The sequence below is a fragment of the Trichechus manatus genome, unplaced genomic scaffold (genome assembly GCF_000243295.1).
Source record: "Trichechus manatus latirostris isolate Lorelei unplaced genomic scaffold, TriManLat1.0 scaffold00200, whole genome shotgun sequence".
In the NCBI taxonomy this organism is placed as follows: domain Eukaryota; kingdom Metazoa; phylum Chordata; class Mammalia; order Sirenia; family Trichechidae; genus Trichechus; species Trichechus manatus.
The window spans coordinates 2,701,224-2,716,853 of record NW_004444136.1 but is presented as its reverse complement, the minus strand read 5'-3'; the positions used below and the strand labels follow the sequence as shown (position 1 = coordinate 2,716,853).

General features: G+C 47.4%; 1 protein-coding gene and 1 pseudogene across 1 annotated transcript in view; one reads left to right on the top strand and one right to left on the bottom strand.

Annotated features, from left to right (window-relative positions):
- Positions 1–15,630, bottom strand: part of ARHGAP22 (Rho GTPase activating protein 22) — a 298,466-nt gene that overhangs the window by 177,058 nt on the left and 105,778 nt on the right. The gene's annotated exons all lie outside the window — the stretch shown is intronic.
- LOC105756866 (40S ribosomal protein S6 pseudogene) lies at positions 9,814–10,799 on the top strand (annotated as a pseudogene).

Genomic DNA, 15,630 nt, shown 5'->3' with positions numbered 1-15,630 from the left:
GAGGAGGGCTTTGGGGCCTGAGCACCAGCTCTACACCCTACTCCCCAGCCCTCACCTGCAGGCCTGCCCAGCCCGGCCCAGGCCCTGAGTCTGTGAAGTGCAGCCGGGAACCAAGGGTAAGCTTGGAGCCTGAGGCCTGGGCAGAGCCCCCAGGAACCCCCAGACCTCAGTGCTAACTGCCTCTCCCAAGCCCAAAGGGTACGCTCTTCCCAGGTGGGTGGGTTTTCTTCCTGAGGTCCTCGTTTGCTCTGCCAAGTCAGCACCCTGACATAGACTCCAGCCAAACTGGGTGCCCCTGACCTGCCCAGAGGTCATTCCTGGGAATCAACCACAACTCACTGGCTCCCTAAGCCCCCTCCCTAGAGGAGGCCTGGAACCAGGCCCTCCCCACCGGACAACGCTATGCCCCTGTCCTAGACTCGGGCAGGACACAGTAGTCTGGTTGCCGCATCCCCTGCGGCACTCAGGGCTCTTCTGCCGCCAGCTCTCTGCTGGGGACTCGGAGGGGTGTGGCTGAGGCTGCACAAGCGGTCCTAATGCTGAAACCTCGGCTCAGCCTCTCCCCGACCTGCCCTCATCATGCATGGGGAAGGAGGGGCAACGCTAGGCTGGAAAGGGCTGTCCAGAGCCAGCCTCACTAGCATGGGCTGTATGGCCTCATTCAGGTGAGTGCCGGGCCGAGTAATTCCAGGGGGCACTGGGGAACTAATGATTAATGGGAGGCAGTGGTGTTCCGTGGTAGAATTCTCCTCTTCCATGCAGGAAACCTGGGTTTGATCCCCAGCAAATGCACCTTATATGCAGCCACTACCCATCTGTCAGTGGTGACTTGTGTGTTGATATGATCCTGAACAGGTTTCAGTGAAGCTTCTAGACTAAGACACTAGGAAGAAAGGCCTGGTGATCTATTTCTGAAAATAAGTTAATGAAAACCCTATGGACAATGACAGATTACCCAATAAGCAAGGTACACACAGACTTACTTGTGCTTACTTACTAATCTATAGCACACAATTTCACCTGTTTTTCACCACAAATGTGGTGAAACCCACATGAAATCATCCACTGTAGATTAGTAAGTAAAGCCAATTAAGGCCATGCGTACCTTGCTCTGGTTAATCTGACCCTGCCTATGGATCACAACGGTCTGACCCACAACCAGTCAGGAGATGGTGCAGGGCCCGGCAGCGCTTCCTTCCACTGTGTTTGCGGACTCACGGCCACTAACAGCAACAACAACCAGGTTTAAGGACCAGTGGAACAAAGTGCTTAAACCGAGGAACCTCCCGGCTCCTCTAGGGGCTGTCCTGCCTTGGGAGAAGGAAGACGCAGAGGCCTACAAACGTTTTTCATAACAGATTTGGACAGTTAGTCACCGAATTTCCACAGGCTGCTCTCCATTTCTTTTTTAACATTTGATTGTGCTTTAGGTGAAGGTTTACACAGCCCGTTAGCATCCCATGCAATAATTCACACACAAATTGCTCCCTGACATTGGCTGCATCCCCTCAAAGTGTCAGCGCTCTCCCCATTTCTACCCTGGGTTCCCCGTCTCTGTTCCTCTGGTTTCCCTGCCCCTCCCTGCCTTCTCATCTTTGCTTTTGGGCAAATGCTGCCCTTTTGGTTTCCTGTAGTTGGTTGTTCCAAGGACCACATTCTTCATGGGTGTTACTGCGTATTTTATATGCCAGTGTATTATTTGGCTGAAAGGTGGCCTCAGGGAGTGGCTTCCATTCCATGTTAGGGGGTTGTCTTAGGGCAACAGTCTCAGGGGTCCCTCCAGTCTCCATCAGACCAGTAAGCCTTGTCTTTTTTGCATTTTGTTCCACATTTTTTACCCATTCTAACCGGAACCCTCTATTGTGATCCTGGTCACAGCAGTTAGTAGTGGAATCTGGGCACCATCTAGTTCTTCTGGTCTCTGGTTAGAGGAGACTGTGGTTCACGTGAGCCATTAGTCTTTTGGACTAATTGCTTCCTCGAGTCTTTGGTTTTCTTCATTCTCTTTTGCTCCAGGTGGGAAGAGACCACTAGCTGTATCTTAGATGGCCGCTCGCAAGCTTTTAAGACCCCAGACCCCAAACTAGGATGTAGAACTTTATTAACTATGTTATGCCAATTGACCTAGATGTCCCCGGAGACTATGGTCCTTCAAGCCTAGGAACTTAGTTCCACGAGGTGTTTGAATATGTCTAAGAAGTTTCCATGACTCTGCCCCCTAGGTGCTCTACTATATGTATGAATATATATCAGCCCTTACAGATATGTATGTATCCACAACCATATCTATATGTGCAGGCAGGTGTACTCCCCTATGTCCTCACACACCTGTTCAGCACACATATCAATCCACTCATAGACTACTGTTTGTTATCACTGTTGTTGCAGAACTGAGTATGTTACAGTATTTGCCCTTTATTCTTGTGTGCCTCTCAGTGTCTTCCTTTGCCTTGGCCACTTTCTGCTGACTCCCCCTGCATTGTGTATAGCCTTCCCTTTTACCAGATTTAACACGTGTCTACTGCCTAGTTAGTGTTTCCCCTCCTTCCCCTCCCATCCCTAGTAACCATCAAACAATGTTTCTTTCAGTGTGTAAACCTATTCTTGCCTTTTTATACTAGTGGTCTCATACATATTTGTCCTTCTGTGGTTGGGGCTGTTCTCCATTTCTGAATGTCCTTTGCAGTTAGGTTGGAGCCATGTGACAGGGTACTTGGCCAGTAGGACGTGGGCCTGGTCTGTGACCTCCAGCCTCCCCTCCTCCTGCCCCTGGTGGGTCAAACTTGGAGACCACAAGAAACAGATGGAGGGGGCACCTGACCCGTAGCTGGCTCTGTCACGGGGAGGAGTAAGCTTTTACTATCTAGCTACTGGGGTTCTGGAGACATTTAGCATTGTTTATTTTAACCGACAGGAGTCCGTGAGTGATGTAAATGGCTAAAATGCGCAGCTGCTAACTGAAAGGTTGGCAGTTAGTGTCCACCCAGAGGCACCTCAGAAGAAAGGCCTGGTGATCAATCAGCCATTGAAAACTCTGTGCAGCACAGTTCTACTCTGACACACATGGGGTCGCTATGAATTGAAGTCAACTCAGTGGCAACTGTTTACTGGTATTTTAACTAACTAGATGTTACTTTGAGAAAATTTTAGATAATTTTGTCCTGGGCTGTTCACTTGACCACATGCAGAAAAAAAAAAACAAAAACAAAAACAACATTGTATTTCTAAGCAGACAAAGCAGTTTAACTAATGATAATTATCCCTTTGCTCCTCTGTTTGGATTTTGGGAGGAGAAACCGGGAGAGGGCAGGCCCATCTACCTGCAGTCTGGCTTTGGGACACGGGCCTGCAGGGAGCTGTCTCCTAGGAGGGCCAGAAGCACTAAGCAGGTGGAAGGTCTGGGTTCTGGCCTCGAGCCAAGGCAGCTGTGGTGGGCACCCTTCCAGCTCTGGTGGTGTCCGGAGACCTACCCTGGCCTTTTGGACGGCAGCACCGGAAGGAGCCCAGCCAGGAGTGAAGTCGTGGGCCAAGGAGGCTGACGGCCAACCACGCTCGTCCCTGGCTGAATGCCCATCCTGTGAAGGACCTGCTGTGGGCAGTGGGAGGTACCCAGGATCATGCAAATGGCCTCACCTCCTCTTTGGCTCACTGTCTCTTTAAAATGCCCACTGAGGAGGGGTTAAAGGGGAACCCAAAGAAGCCTAGCTCTCTGGCATCCCAGGGCGCTTGGTAACTGCATCAGATGCTGCAGACACAGGGCGCTGGGTCCAGAAAGGGAAGCAGCCACCCAAGGGCACACACTCTGAGTTTCTCTAGAAGAAAGTTTCTCCAGAGAGTGGATCTGGACTGAGCACCACTTCCTTCTGGTGTTTTTCCTGATCCAGGACTCAGGCAGACGTTGGTGTCTATTTCTGTCCCACTCAGTGCTCGCCCTGCCCCGCTCCGTGGAGCCTCCTGACGGGTCTGGAACAGCCTCTGTGGCTCCTTCAGTGTGGGGAGCCCTGGGTGGGTGGTGCTGCCTGGCCCCTCCCACACTGTGAGGGGGCCACGGGAACATAGGTCGGCTTTTCAGCTCCCCGGTCCAGGCCGAGTTTTCTGAGGCTGCAGTGATCCCGTCTTCTCTGCACATGGTGATCGGCCTGTCCTAGAAGCTGACCCTGCCTACGGAGAGGGAGCATCTCTGCCATCCAGAGTCCTGCCCCAGCCTTGAAGCACACACCCTTGGGAATTTTTTTTGCTCAGAATACAACTTTGGAACTTGTTGGGGCTGGGTCCAGGGGCCTGGCTTGGGGTGGGAGGAGATGGCCTTTGACTGGAAATGGCTTGTTCTGTCTCATTCCTACGAAGCCCTGCACCTCGTGCCACGCTCTAGGGAGGAAGGCAAGGTCTCTGAGGCTCAAATGGTTTGTGCTAGGCCAAAAGGCTGCTAGTTCCAATCCACCCAGTGGTGCCATGAAAGAAAGGCCTGGTGATCTGTTTCTAAAACATCATAGCCATTGAAAACTCTATGGAGTTCAGCTCTGCTCGAAGCACGTGGGGGTTTCTGTTGGCCACTTGGGCCGTTTGTCTAGAACCGGTCAGGTTGAGACAACGTCCTAGGGGTACTTTCGCTTTGCCCCGCCTGTTTGTGTCGGGGCGATGGGCACCAGCTGCATTTTGCTGAGGAGTCACAACTCGCCCGGTCTTCTGCCAAGGCTGCTGTTCACTCAGCAACTACATCCACGGTCCTCTGCAGACCTGACAAGGCAGCGCTCCTCCTCATCTGTGCTGATCACCTGTAACACCGGGGCCTACTAATGCAGGAAGGAGCTAGATTCCCCAGATATAATGAAATGTAAGTTACGCTTGTCTAAACAAGAATGAGATATGTTTTCCGTGCTGCCTCAATGTCATCCGACTCATTTTTCCACCCAGTAATTGACAAACTTAGTTATTTACCATCAGTCTTCCGGCTGTTACTGTAAGTTACCTGGGTTCCATGGAGCCAAAGCACTGATGTATTCTAAGCGGAAGACATCTAAGTACTATAAGCTAATGCCCATACCAGCTTAGATTAGCAGACTCTGAGAGAAGAGCACCACATTCACATGTGCAGCCACAGACACTGAGGGAACAAAGAAGTCATTTTAAGGAGGTGCAGATACATTCTGCAGTGTAGCCTCAGGTGCTCGAAAATTTGGCAGCAACCAGGACACTTATCAATTGCAATTTATATAACCTTGAGCATGCCATCAGGCCTCTTAGTAACTTGGTCTTCTTTTCCCTGGAACAGTGGTAAGACAGTCCTAGTTGTTAGCAGCTGTCAAACCATCCCCCAACTCATGAAGACCCCATGCTCCACGGAATGAAATGCTGCCTGGTCCTGTGCCATCCCCATGATCAGTCCTAAATCAGACCGCTGTGATCCACAGGGTTTTCACTGGTTGATTTTTGGAAGTAGATCACCAGGCCTTTCTTCCTAGTCTGTCTTAGTCTGGAAGCTCCACTGAAACCTGTTCAGCATCACAGCAACACGCAAGCCTCCACTGACAGACAGGTGGTGGCTGCACATGAGGTGCATTGGCTGGGAATTGAAGCAGGTCTCCCATATGGAAGGTGAGAATTCTACCACTGAACCACCCATTTTCAGAACCACTGGTGTATGGTGTAAGGTAAGCTTTAAAATACATATTTTGGATGATTACTTCTATCTTATATTTTTCTTCACATGCCACATACATTAAATATTGTTTTAAAATTGCTTAAAAACAAGGTGACTGCTGCTGTCACCCTGAATTTAGTAAATATGTTTCCATATGATTTAAAATAACTTGTTTGACTAGAATTTTCACTTGGACCTGTTTGATATTGGGGAGTTACAGTTATCAAATAACTGCAAAAATATAAATCATCCCTTAAAAAAAGCCCCACAAATTCTCACATTTGAACTTAAATAAATGATCTTTCTCTCTCTTTTTATGAGACTCCAATCAGTAATTCTTCACAAAAGAAGCATCTGAAGTTGTCCTAAGGACATTTTAAACAAGAAAATACTTACTGTTTAATTTTTCTTCTGCAGCACTAATGAAAACGTTCGTATCAGTCCTCAATTAATTCCAAGGTGACTTCTAATGTGCTGCGGCGGGCACTTTCCCACCAGCTGCTGAGTTATTCTGAGGTGGTGAGACGTGCTAGTGAGTTGCTTCTGTGCCCTTCTCTCACGTTCATTTTTATTCCTTCCGAGTGTAGCTAGATAAACTGGAATTTGCTGGGGCAGGATCTGTGGTAGCGGCCAGGGAGGTAGTTAGTTTGCTTGTTCTTCTGTGGACAGAGATTTGCAGATGGAGAGTCCCAAGGAGTGAAGACAGACTCCTTGGGACTGTTCAGGATGTCAGGGGCAAGTTCACTAAGCCAGATGTGACCAGTGTGGGACACCAGCTGCAAAGGGGGTCACGGAATCGAGGTCTGTATCTGCCAGCTCTCTTACCACCAACCGTGTCTCACAAAGACTTTCACCAGGCACCACAGTTGAGCCTGGGTTCCCGACACGCTGAACAAAATGGCTGTCAAAGACTGCAAGTGCCCCCACCTCCCCCCACCGCCGCATGAATTCTGTGGAGCTGTGCACTGGCCAGACCCCCAGGGCACCCTGCTTCTTCTGCCTCACTTTTTACTCATCCAGGATTGAACTTCTAGAAACCACTATGTTTTGGCTGAATCTAGCTATTGCCCCTTCATTCCTTTTTGCTTCATAAGGTCCCCACTGACCTCTAGACTTTGAGAGTTGAAAGTGCACTTGGAGATCATCTCTGGCCAACTTCCCACCCAACGATCGACTTTCCTCAAAGCTGCTCAGCTAAGTGAGGGTCTTCCTTCAGCTTGTCCAGCACCTGCCCAGCAGACCACTCCACTGGAATGGAATGTTCTTCACATAAAGAGGGGACAGCGGTCCCCCTTCTAGTCATTTGTCCTGGATATGCCTTCTGGAGGTTCACAGAATAAATCTGGTCCTGTACACATGAAGATGTGGTGGCTTATGCAGTACACTTCCCAAGAATTCTCTTCTCTAGATGACTAGAATAAAGGGACAAACATGCTTGGCATTTCTAAAGCTGAAAGAACTGAAGAAAAAATTCAAATCTCAAGTTGCAATATTGAAGGATTCTATGGGGAAAATACTAAACGATGCAGGAAGTATCAAAAGAAGATGGAAGGAATACACAGAGTCACTGTACCAAAAGGAATTGGTCAATGTTCAACCCATTTCAGGAGGTACCATATAGAACCAATGGTATTGAAGGAAGAAGTCCAAGTTGCACTGAAAGCACTGGCAAAAAGCAAGGCTCCAGGGATTGATGGAATACAAATCGAGACATTTCAACAAACAGATGCAGCACTGGAAGTACTCACTCATGTGTGCCATGAAATCTGGAAGACAGCTACCTGGCCAACTGACTGGAAGAGATCCATATACGTACCCATTCCAAAGAAAAGTGATCTAACAGGATGTGGAAATTATCGAGCAATATCATTACTATCACATGCAAGTAAAATTTTGCTGAAGATCTTTCAAACATGGTTGCAGTAGTACATCAATAGGGAACTGCCAGAAATTCAAACGATATTCAGAAAAGGAGATGGAACAAGGGATATCATGGCTGATGTCAGATCGATCCTGGCTGAAAGCAGACAATACCAGAAAGATGTTTACCCGTGTTTTATTGACTATGCAAAGGCATTCGACTATGTGGATCATAACAAATTATGGATAACATTGTGAAGAATGGGAATTCCAGAACACTGAGTTGTACTCATGAGGATCCTGTACATAGACCAAGAGGTAGCCCTTCGAACAGAACAAGGGTATATTGCGTGGTTTAAAGTCAGGAAAGGTGTGTGTCAGGGTTGCATCCTTTCACCATACCTATTCAATCTGTATGCTGAGGAAATAATCCAAGAAGCTGAACTATACAAAGAAGAACGTGGCATCAGGATTGGTGGAAGACTCATTACCAGCCTGTGATATACAGATGACACAACCTTGCTTGCTGGAAGTGAAGAAGACTTGAAGCACTTACTGATGAAGAACAAAGACCACAGCCTTCAGTATGGATTACACCTCAACATAAAGAAAACAAAAATCCTCACAACTGGACCAATAAGCAACATCACGATAAACAGAGACAAGGTTGAAGTTGTCAAGGATTTCATTTTACTTGGATCCACAATCAACAACCATGGAAGCAGCAGTCAAGAAATCCAAAGACACATCGCATTGGGCAAATCTGCTGCAAAAGACCTCTTTAAAGTATTGAAAAGCAAAGATGTCGCCTTGAAGACTAAGGTGCGCCTGACCCAAGCCATGGTGTTCTCAACTGCCTCATATGCATGTGAAAGCTGGACAGTATTGGTGAAGAATATTGAATATATCATGGACTGCCAGAAGAACTAACAAGTCTGTCTTGGAAGAAGTACAGCCAGAATGCTCATTAGAAGCAAGGATGATGAGACTTCATCTCACATACTCTGGACATGTTATCAGAAGGGACCAGTCCCTGGAGAAGGACATCATGCTTGGCAGAGTAGAGGATCAGCAAAAAGGAGGAAGACCCTCAACAAGATGGACTGACACGGTGGCTTCAACAATGGGTTAAACATAACGATGATTGTGAGGATGGCAAAGGACTAGGCAGTGTTTTGTTTCATTGTACAGAGGCTTGCTATGAGTCGGAACCAACATGATGGCACCTAACAGCAACAACAGATGGCTTATTCTTGTCCCTTATATGGAAAGATGTTCATACCCCTTATTATTCTGGTTGCCCTGACCCTGTGCTATGCTTATAATCTAGTGCCTTGAGAGCATCATAATTCTCCACATGTGACCACCTGTGGTCTGACCAATGTAGAGCTCAGTGGGGCTATCCCCTCCCTTGTTCTGATTTCTATGCATCTCTTAATACAACCCAAGGTCCTCAGTACATTTTCTGGCAACCAAATCTCACTGTTAGCCTATACTGAGCTGTCCACTAATTAACTATGAATGAAGAGTAACCACGATAATAATACCAAAATGTCCTGGGTCATGCTGAATTTGCAAGACTAGGATAATGTAAGGTAGTCTGCTGTTACGGATTGAATTGTGTCCTCCAGTGGAAATGAGACCCACTGATCATGGAGGACTGAGCCCCACTTATTGAAGCTGACCTTGCTCTATTTCTTCTCCATGTGAGTAAAGCATTGTTTCAACCAGTACCTGTGTGAGTCACGTGTTTTTTGGTGACCGTGGACCTTGGCTCAACAAAGCCAGCAGAAGTGGAAGCTGCTTGGCTTTCAGAGGCTAAATCTGGAATTTGCATAGCATCACTCCGTCTCATTCTATTGGTCAAATCAAGTACAAGGGCCGCCCAGATTCAAGAGGAGGGGAAAGAGATTCCACCTCTCGCTGGATGGAGGGGTACGCACAGGGAGGGAAGGCACCCATGGTGCCACTGTGGAGACTATCTACCACACTGGACTGTTGTGGGAATTAAAGCAGGTTAGTATACGCGTAGCACTTACAATAGTGTCTGGTTCCTAACACATGGAAATGTTAGCTTTTATTTTTATTCAAGCTATTGCTCAAAACCTATGAGATAAGGCAGAGCCAAGGTCAGAGTCATGTGGCATGCCACTAGACCTCTCATTGAATCCAGATTTAGTTTGATGGTTTGCTAACCCTTTGCTGGTACAGCTCCTCCTGGGGAGACAGTGACCACGAGCGTGTTCATTCACGTTTCCCTTCACTCTCACAGCAGTCCTAGGAGGCAGGTGTGCTCATTCCCATCTTACCAAGAGGAAACTGAGGAGCAGAGAATGAGATATCTTCTCTAGTTACCAGCTAGTAAACAGTGGAGCCAAAGTCCAGAAATCTGCCATTTTTCTCTGTCATGCAGGACCGCAAAATGACTTTCTGAAGTCCTGAGACTGGGCATCGGTGGCAGTCCTAACATGCACTGGTCTGGACTCTTCATCAGAAAAAGTAGTGGGGCTCTTTCTCTTGGTGCTGCAGAGGCGATCGGCTGCTTCACCACGAAGCTGACCATCTCCTTCCCAGCCACTGGTGGCCAGAAACTCATTGAAGTGGACGATGAACGCGAACTTCGTACCTTTTATGAGAAGGGAATGGCCACAGAAGTTGCTGCTGACTCTGGGTGATGAGTGGAAGGGTTATGTTGTCTGAATCGGTGGTGGGAACAACAAACAAGGTTTTCCCATGAAGCAGGGTGTCTTGACCCACGGCCGCGGCTGCCTGCTGCTGAGAAAGGGGCATCCCGTTACAGACCAAGGAGAACTGGAGAACAGAAGTGCCAATCTGTCTGGGTTGCACTGCGGAAGCCACTCTGAGTGTTCTCAACTTGGCAACTGTAAAAAAAGGAGATATTCCAGGACTGACTGATACTACTGTGCCTCGTCGCCTGGGGCCCAAAAGAGCAAGCCGAATTGGCAAACTTTCCAATCTCTCTAAAGAAGATGATACCCGTCAGCATGTTGTGAGAAAGCCCCTACACAAAGAAGGCAAGAAACCCAGGACCAAAGCGCCCAAGATTCAGTGTCTTGTTACTCCACATGTCCTGCAACATAACAGGTCAGTATATTGCTCTGAAGACACAACGCCCTAAGACAAATGAGGAGGAGGCCGCAGAACATGCCAGGCTTTTGGCCAAGAGAATGAAGGAGGCCAAAGGAAAACGCCAGGAACGGACTGCCAAGGGCGGAGGCTGTCCTCTCTGAGAGCTTCTGCCTCTGAGTCTGAGTCCAGTCAAAATGAAATCTTCTAAGAGAGACAAATAAACAAGGTCATACATTAAAAAAGAAAGAAAAAGCACTGCAGGGCTGCTCTTAGGGTCCCCGCGGTTCAGGCAATCCCTGCTCTCGGGATCAACAATCTGCTTCTCACATTTCTCTCTAGAAGCCTTCTCATGTTTTCTGGGGCACTCCTATTTTAGAATCTATTCCAAGGATTATATGAATCTGGTCTGTGGCTGTTTAGGCAGCACTGACAACAACACCATCAACAACAACACCATCTGTCCAGCTTGTAGTGCAGCCGGAGCCCCAGAGCACCACACCAAAAGGAAGGAGAAGCTGGAGCAAGAGGAGCTTCAATAATCTGCCCCAAATCTACAGTTAGTAGGTGGTATAAACGGGCCTTGAACCCAGGTCCTCTGATTCCAAATATTACCTTTTTTCCACTATACTATGCAAAGCTTCCACTCAGCCTTTCTGAGCATCGTGTTCTCCGTCCATGTGATGGAATTTGATTGTGCCTGCCCTTTTAGGGGTGCTGTGGTCTCAAAGGAAACCAGAGATGTTTATTTAACAAGTATCTGTTGAGATCCCACTATGTGTTAGGTACTGTAACCAAAATCTCTGACCTTGATGAGCTACATCCTTATAGGAAAAGTTCGCCAATAAGCTCCTTGCAGACTATTAAGCACTTTACAAGAAAAACGAAGTATTTTTCTTCTGAGGATCCAGCACAAAGCTGGGTCAGAGTATTCATTCGGTCAACTTATTTATTTCTTCATTCACTCATTTAACTATTTATGCAAGCATCAAATATTACTGAGTATCAGCTATGTGTCAGGCACCCTATTAGGTGGTGGGGGAAGAGAAGTGATAAGGTAGACCGAGGCCCCGCCTGAATGGAACTTATATTCTAGAGTGGAGAACAGACACCTACAACTACCAAAGTGTTATAACATTACAATAGCAATATCAACAGCAGCAATGATAATGACAAGGACTTCTTGTCCGATCTAGGTAACCATTTACAGCTTAAGGAGGATGCTGTCTCAGTGAATGTTTGCTAAATTGACTTGTGCTGTGTCAGGTTACTGAGGACTAGGCCTGAAAGGCCCTCGAGTACGTGGATGGCTCTGTGCCTTGCTAAGGAACGTAAGGGGGCCTCTGAGCGACCTGGCAGACTCTTAATTATGCTGCAGACAACACTGAGGTAAGGACGTGGTTATTCGAGTCTCATGGAGCCCAGGCTATGAGGTTTTGTGGACAGATGCACAGCAGGGAGCTGCTTCCAGCAGTGTGACTTCAGGTGCGGTCACAGAGCACCAGGCCTAGGCCTGCTGCCAGCCCCTCGGCTCCTTCTCTGAACGGTGAGGACAACTCACACCTTTTCGAGGGCCAGGGACCCAGGGAGCTAGCACAGAGACAACACCGTGTATCGATGTGCAAGTTTGGTGAACAAGGGCCCGAGGAAAGTGAAGACTGGCTACGTGCTGGAATACTGCCTGTGACCTTCCAGCCCTCTCTGTCCCTCTGAGAATCAGGCAGCCTCTCTTTCTCCCTCTGAGGCTTCTTCTTCGTTACAGATTTCTGGTTGTCCAGTATTAATGTTCACGCTCATAAGGGCATCCGCCTTCCCATCCATCTTGTCTTTCCTCCTCCCACTTCCCAGCTTTTACTCTAAATTAAATCAAACTTTAAATCAATCTTCTCTCCCACTGCTGAGCTTCCCATCACTTACTCTCCTGGAAAACAACGACAAAAACCCAGCCTGCTCTCAAAGTGATTTTTAAATTGCCTTTGCTAGAACCTACAGCTGCATCAGCCATCCAAAACAAAAAAGAAATCCATTGCCGTTGAGTCGATTCTGGCTCACAGTGACACCACAGGACAGAGGAGAACTGCCCCATAGAGTTTCCAAGGAGCAGATGTTGAATTCAAACTGCTGACCTTTTGTTTAGCAGCTGAGCTCTTAACCACTGCACCACCAGGTCTCTGCATCAGCCACAGGGGGCATAAATTCAAGACACCCACACAAGGTTGCAGGCATCACCCCACACTCTCTCATCTGCTTCTCCCAAGGCTCCCCCACCCCTTCTCCAACATGACTGGGATTTTCTTGACCACACCAGATGTTATGGCAACCAAAAAACCAAAAATCAAACTAGTTGCATTGAGCTGATTCCAGCTCATGGTGACCCCATGTGTGCCAGAGTAGAACTGTGATCCACAGGGTTTTCAATGTCTCATTTTTCAGAAGTAGATCCCCAGGCCTTTCTTCCGAGGTTCCTCTGGGTGGACTTGAACTGCCAACCTTTTGGTAGCAGCCGTGTAGGACAGCCCTATCTAAATGGTCTCCTACCTCCAGCCTGACCCCTCCCAAGGTCCACCTGTGTAATTGCTGGGATGATTCCCTCTCTGAGGTCTAAGTGCCACATAGTGGTCTTCAAACCTTTACAGCCCCTCACACTTCTGACAGAATTAAGACCCACCACCTGAGTGTGGCACCCAAGCTCCTCTACATGCAGATTTCAGTCTAACACCTGCAGTTTGTGTTTGTGTCTATAGGATGAGCCTCATTCCCTACACTTCAGAGCATAAGCTCCATCTTGGTCATGGGCTGCCTGACATACAGCATCCATGGGCCTCCCTTCTGTGGTTCATTTTATACCCATTTACTGAACACCTGCAATGTGCCAGGACACACTCCATAGAACCAAGCACGGGGCTCAGTGGTTCCTTCCAGAAGAAGCCCTTTGATTCCTTCGCCTGATCTCTTTCTGGTTATTTGAAGAAGAACCCGCTAGATCTGTGGATCTGTCTCACTGCTATTTTAGTTTTAGTTTTCCTTCCTTAAAAAATGAATATAGTCTTCTGGTGAGAAATTAAAATATAAGTAAAGCTAAAGTTACTTTATCACTACATCTCACTCTCTCTCTGTCTTCCCCATAACCCTACCCCACAGGTTTGATTGATAGTATTCATATTCTCAAAATTCCAAATGCAGAACATGGTGCTCTAGGCAGAAGCACCACACTGTCCCTCTGCAGCAAAGATCCAAAAAACTAAGCCAAACAGAGAAAAGAGCAATCCTGAAACCCTAAAACATCAAATGAAGAGATAAAGAACTCAGCCAAGCACCAAATGGAGTGAGAAACTGATAAGAGAACGGAGAGCAAGGAGAGATTCATGCAGAGGTACCCTATCAGCTAATGCAGTGTGGATCTGCCATCTTGGACTCCTATCAGAGACCAGCAAATGGGGGTGCAAGAAAGCAGCTTCACAGAACTTCCAGCAGGAGACAGAACAACCAGTAACTGGCGATATATGCTTTCCCACCCCCCACCCTTCTTCACCTCCACTCGGCCTCCTCTGCTTCCTGCGGCCACAGTCTCTTGGCTGGGAAGCACCGGCTGCTTCAATTCCACCCGCCCGCACTGGCCGACTTCCCTGAGTGCCATTTGTTGGCTGCCGGTGTTGCTTTTTTCTGCTTCTTTTGATTTCTTCCTTACCTCTCACCACCTCCCCCTCCTTTCGCTCAAATACCTGGCTCTGTGCGCCATCTTTGCTTCTTCCTAAGGGGCTGCAGAGCTCCGTTCGAGTGTGGAAACTCCACGGTCTGTGCTGCCATGCTAGTGGGATCCCAGGGCTTTTTTTTGTTTGTTTTGAGTTGTTTGTTTGTTTTCTTTTTCTTTTCTCGAGTTGGGAGCCTGTTCTGGCAGGGCAGTGCTATGCAGCTTGGGACTTACCCCCTCAGCTTGCGCAGACCCACAGAGGAATCCCTAAGGGTATTTCTTTCTTCATGGGTTTTTTTTCTTTCTGTTTTCTGGGGGAGGGGGGTTCTTGTTCTTGTATTTTTTTAATTTGTTTTGTTTTCCTTTCCCTCTTTTTCCCTTTTTGTCTTTCTTTATTACTCAGTTTCTCATCTCTCTATACCTTCCTTCTCTTTCTGTCCCCTGAATGCTTGGCGATGAATACCTCTATGCCTTCACCACTGGGAACAACTTCCCCAGACCTCATAGCCACACCGGTGGGATCCCTGGGAGCTTTACTGTTCTTTTTCTTTCTAATTTTTATTTATTCATTCATTTATTTTCTTTTTTTCTTCTTCTTCCCCTTTTTGTATTTCTCCATTTCATAGTCTCTCATCTCTCCACTCCAACGGCAAGCTCCCCTAGCACTCTTTTTTGTTTGTTTGTATGTTTTTGGTTCCTGTTCCTCTCTCCTCTCTCCCATACCCATCTTAGCTCCACACATCACAATCTCCTCCCTCCATCCTGCCTACCTGCACCGTGCACTTAACATCACATCATCAAGCACCACAGGCATGGCCTACTGGAACCTGCCCTGCACCAATTACCAACCCGCCCTGGTGGCTGTAGTAAGTGCCACAAAAAACCCATCCCAGCAACTCCTTTTTAGCTAGACCTGCCCTGCTGTACCATATCTGAGCAACTGATCCTGCCAATTGGAGAAGGAGGCAAAAAGTATCGTATCCACAGACGAGCAAACAACAAAGAATACACAGCCCGCCTGCTCAGACATAGCTAAATAATAAAAAAAGGATGAAACAAACAAATCTACAATCAGTAAACGAGAAAAATAATTACTGAATGCCCCGAAGACAGCAGACAATATCAAAACATTTACAAAAACAGGACAGGATGATTCCAGTATGTGTCGAAAATAAAACACCAGATGACTTTCCAGTGGAAGAAAAGGCACTAGAACTACCTGATAGGGAATTCAAATCTCTAATACTCAGAATTATCCGAGAGTTGAAGCAAAAAGCAGATAAAAATGAGGAAAAAATAGACAAATTCATGGAAAAGGCAGACAAATTCATGGAAAATGCAGACAAAAAAA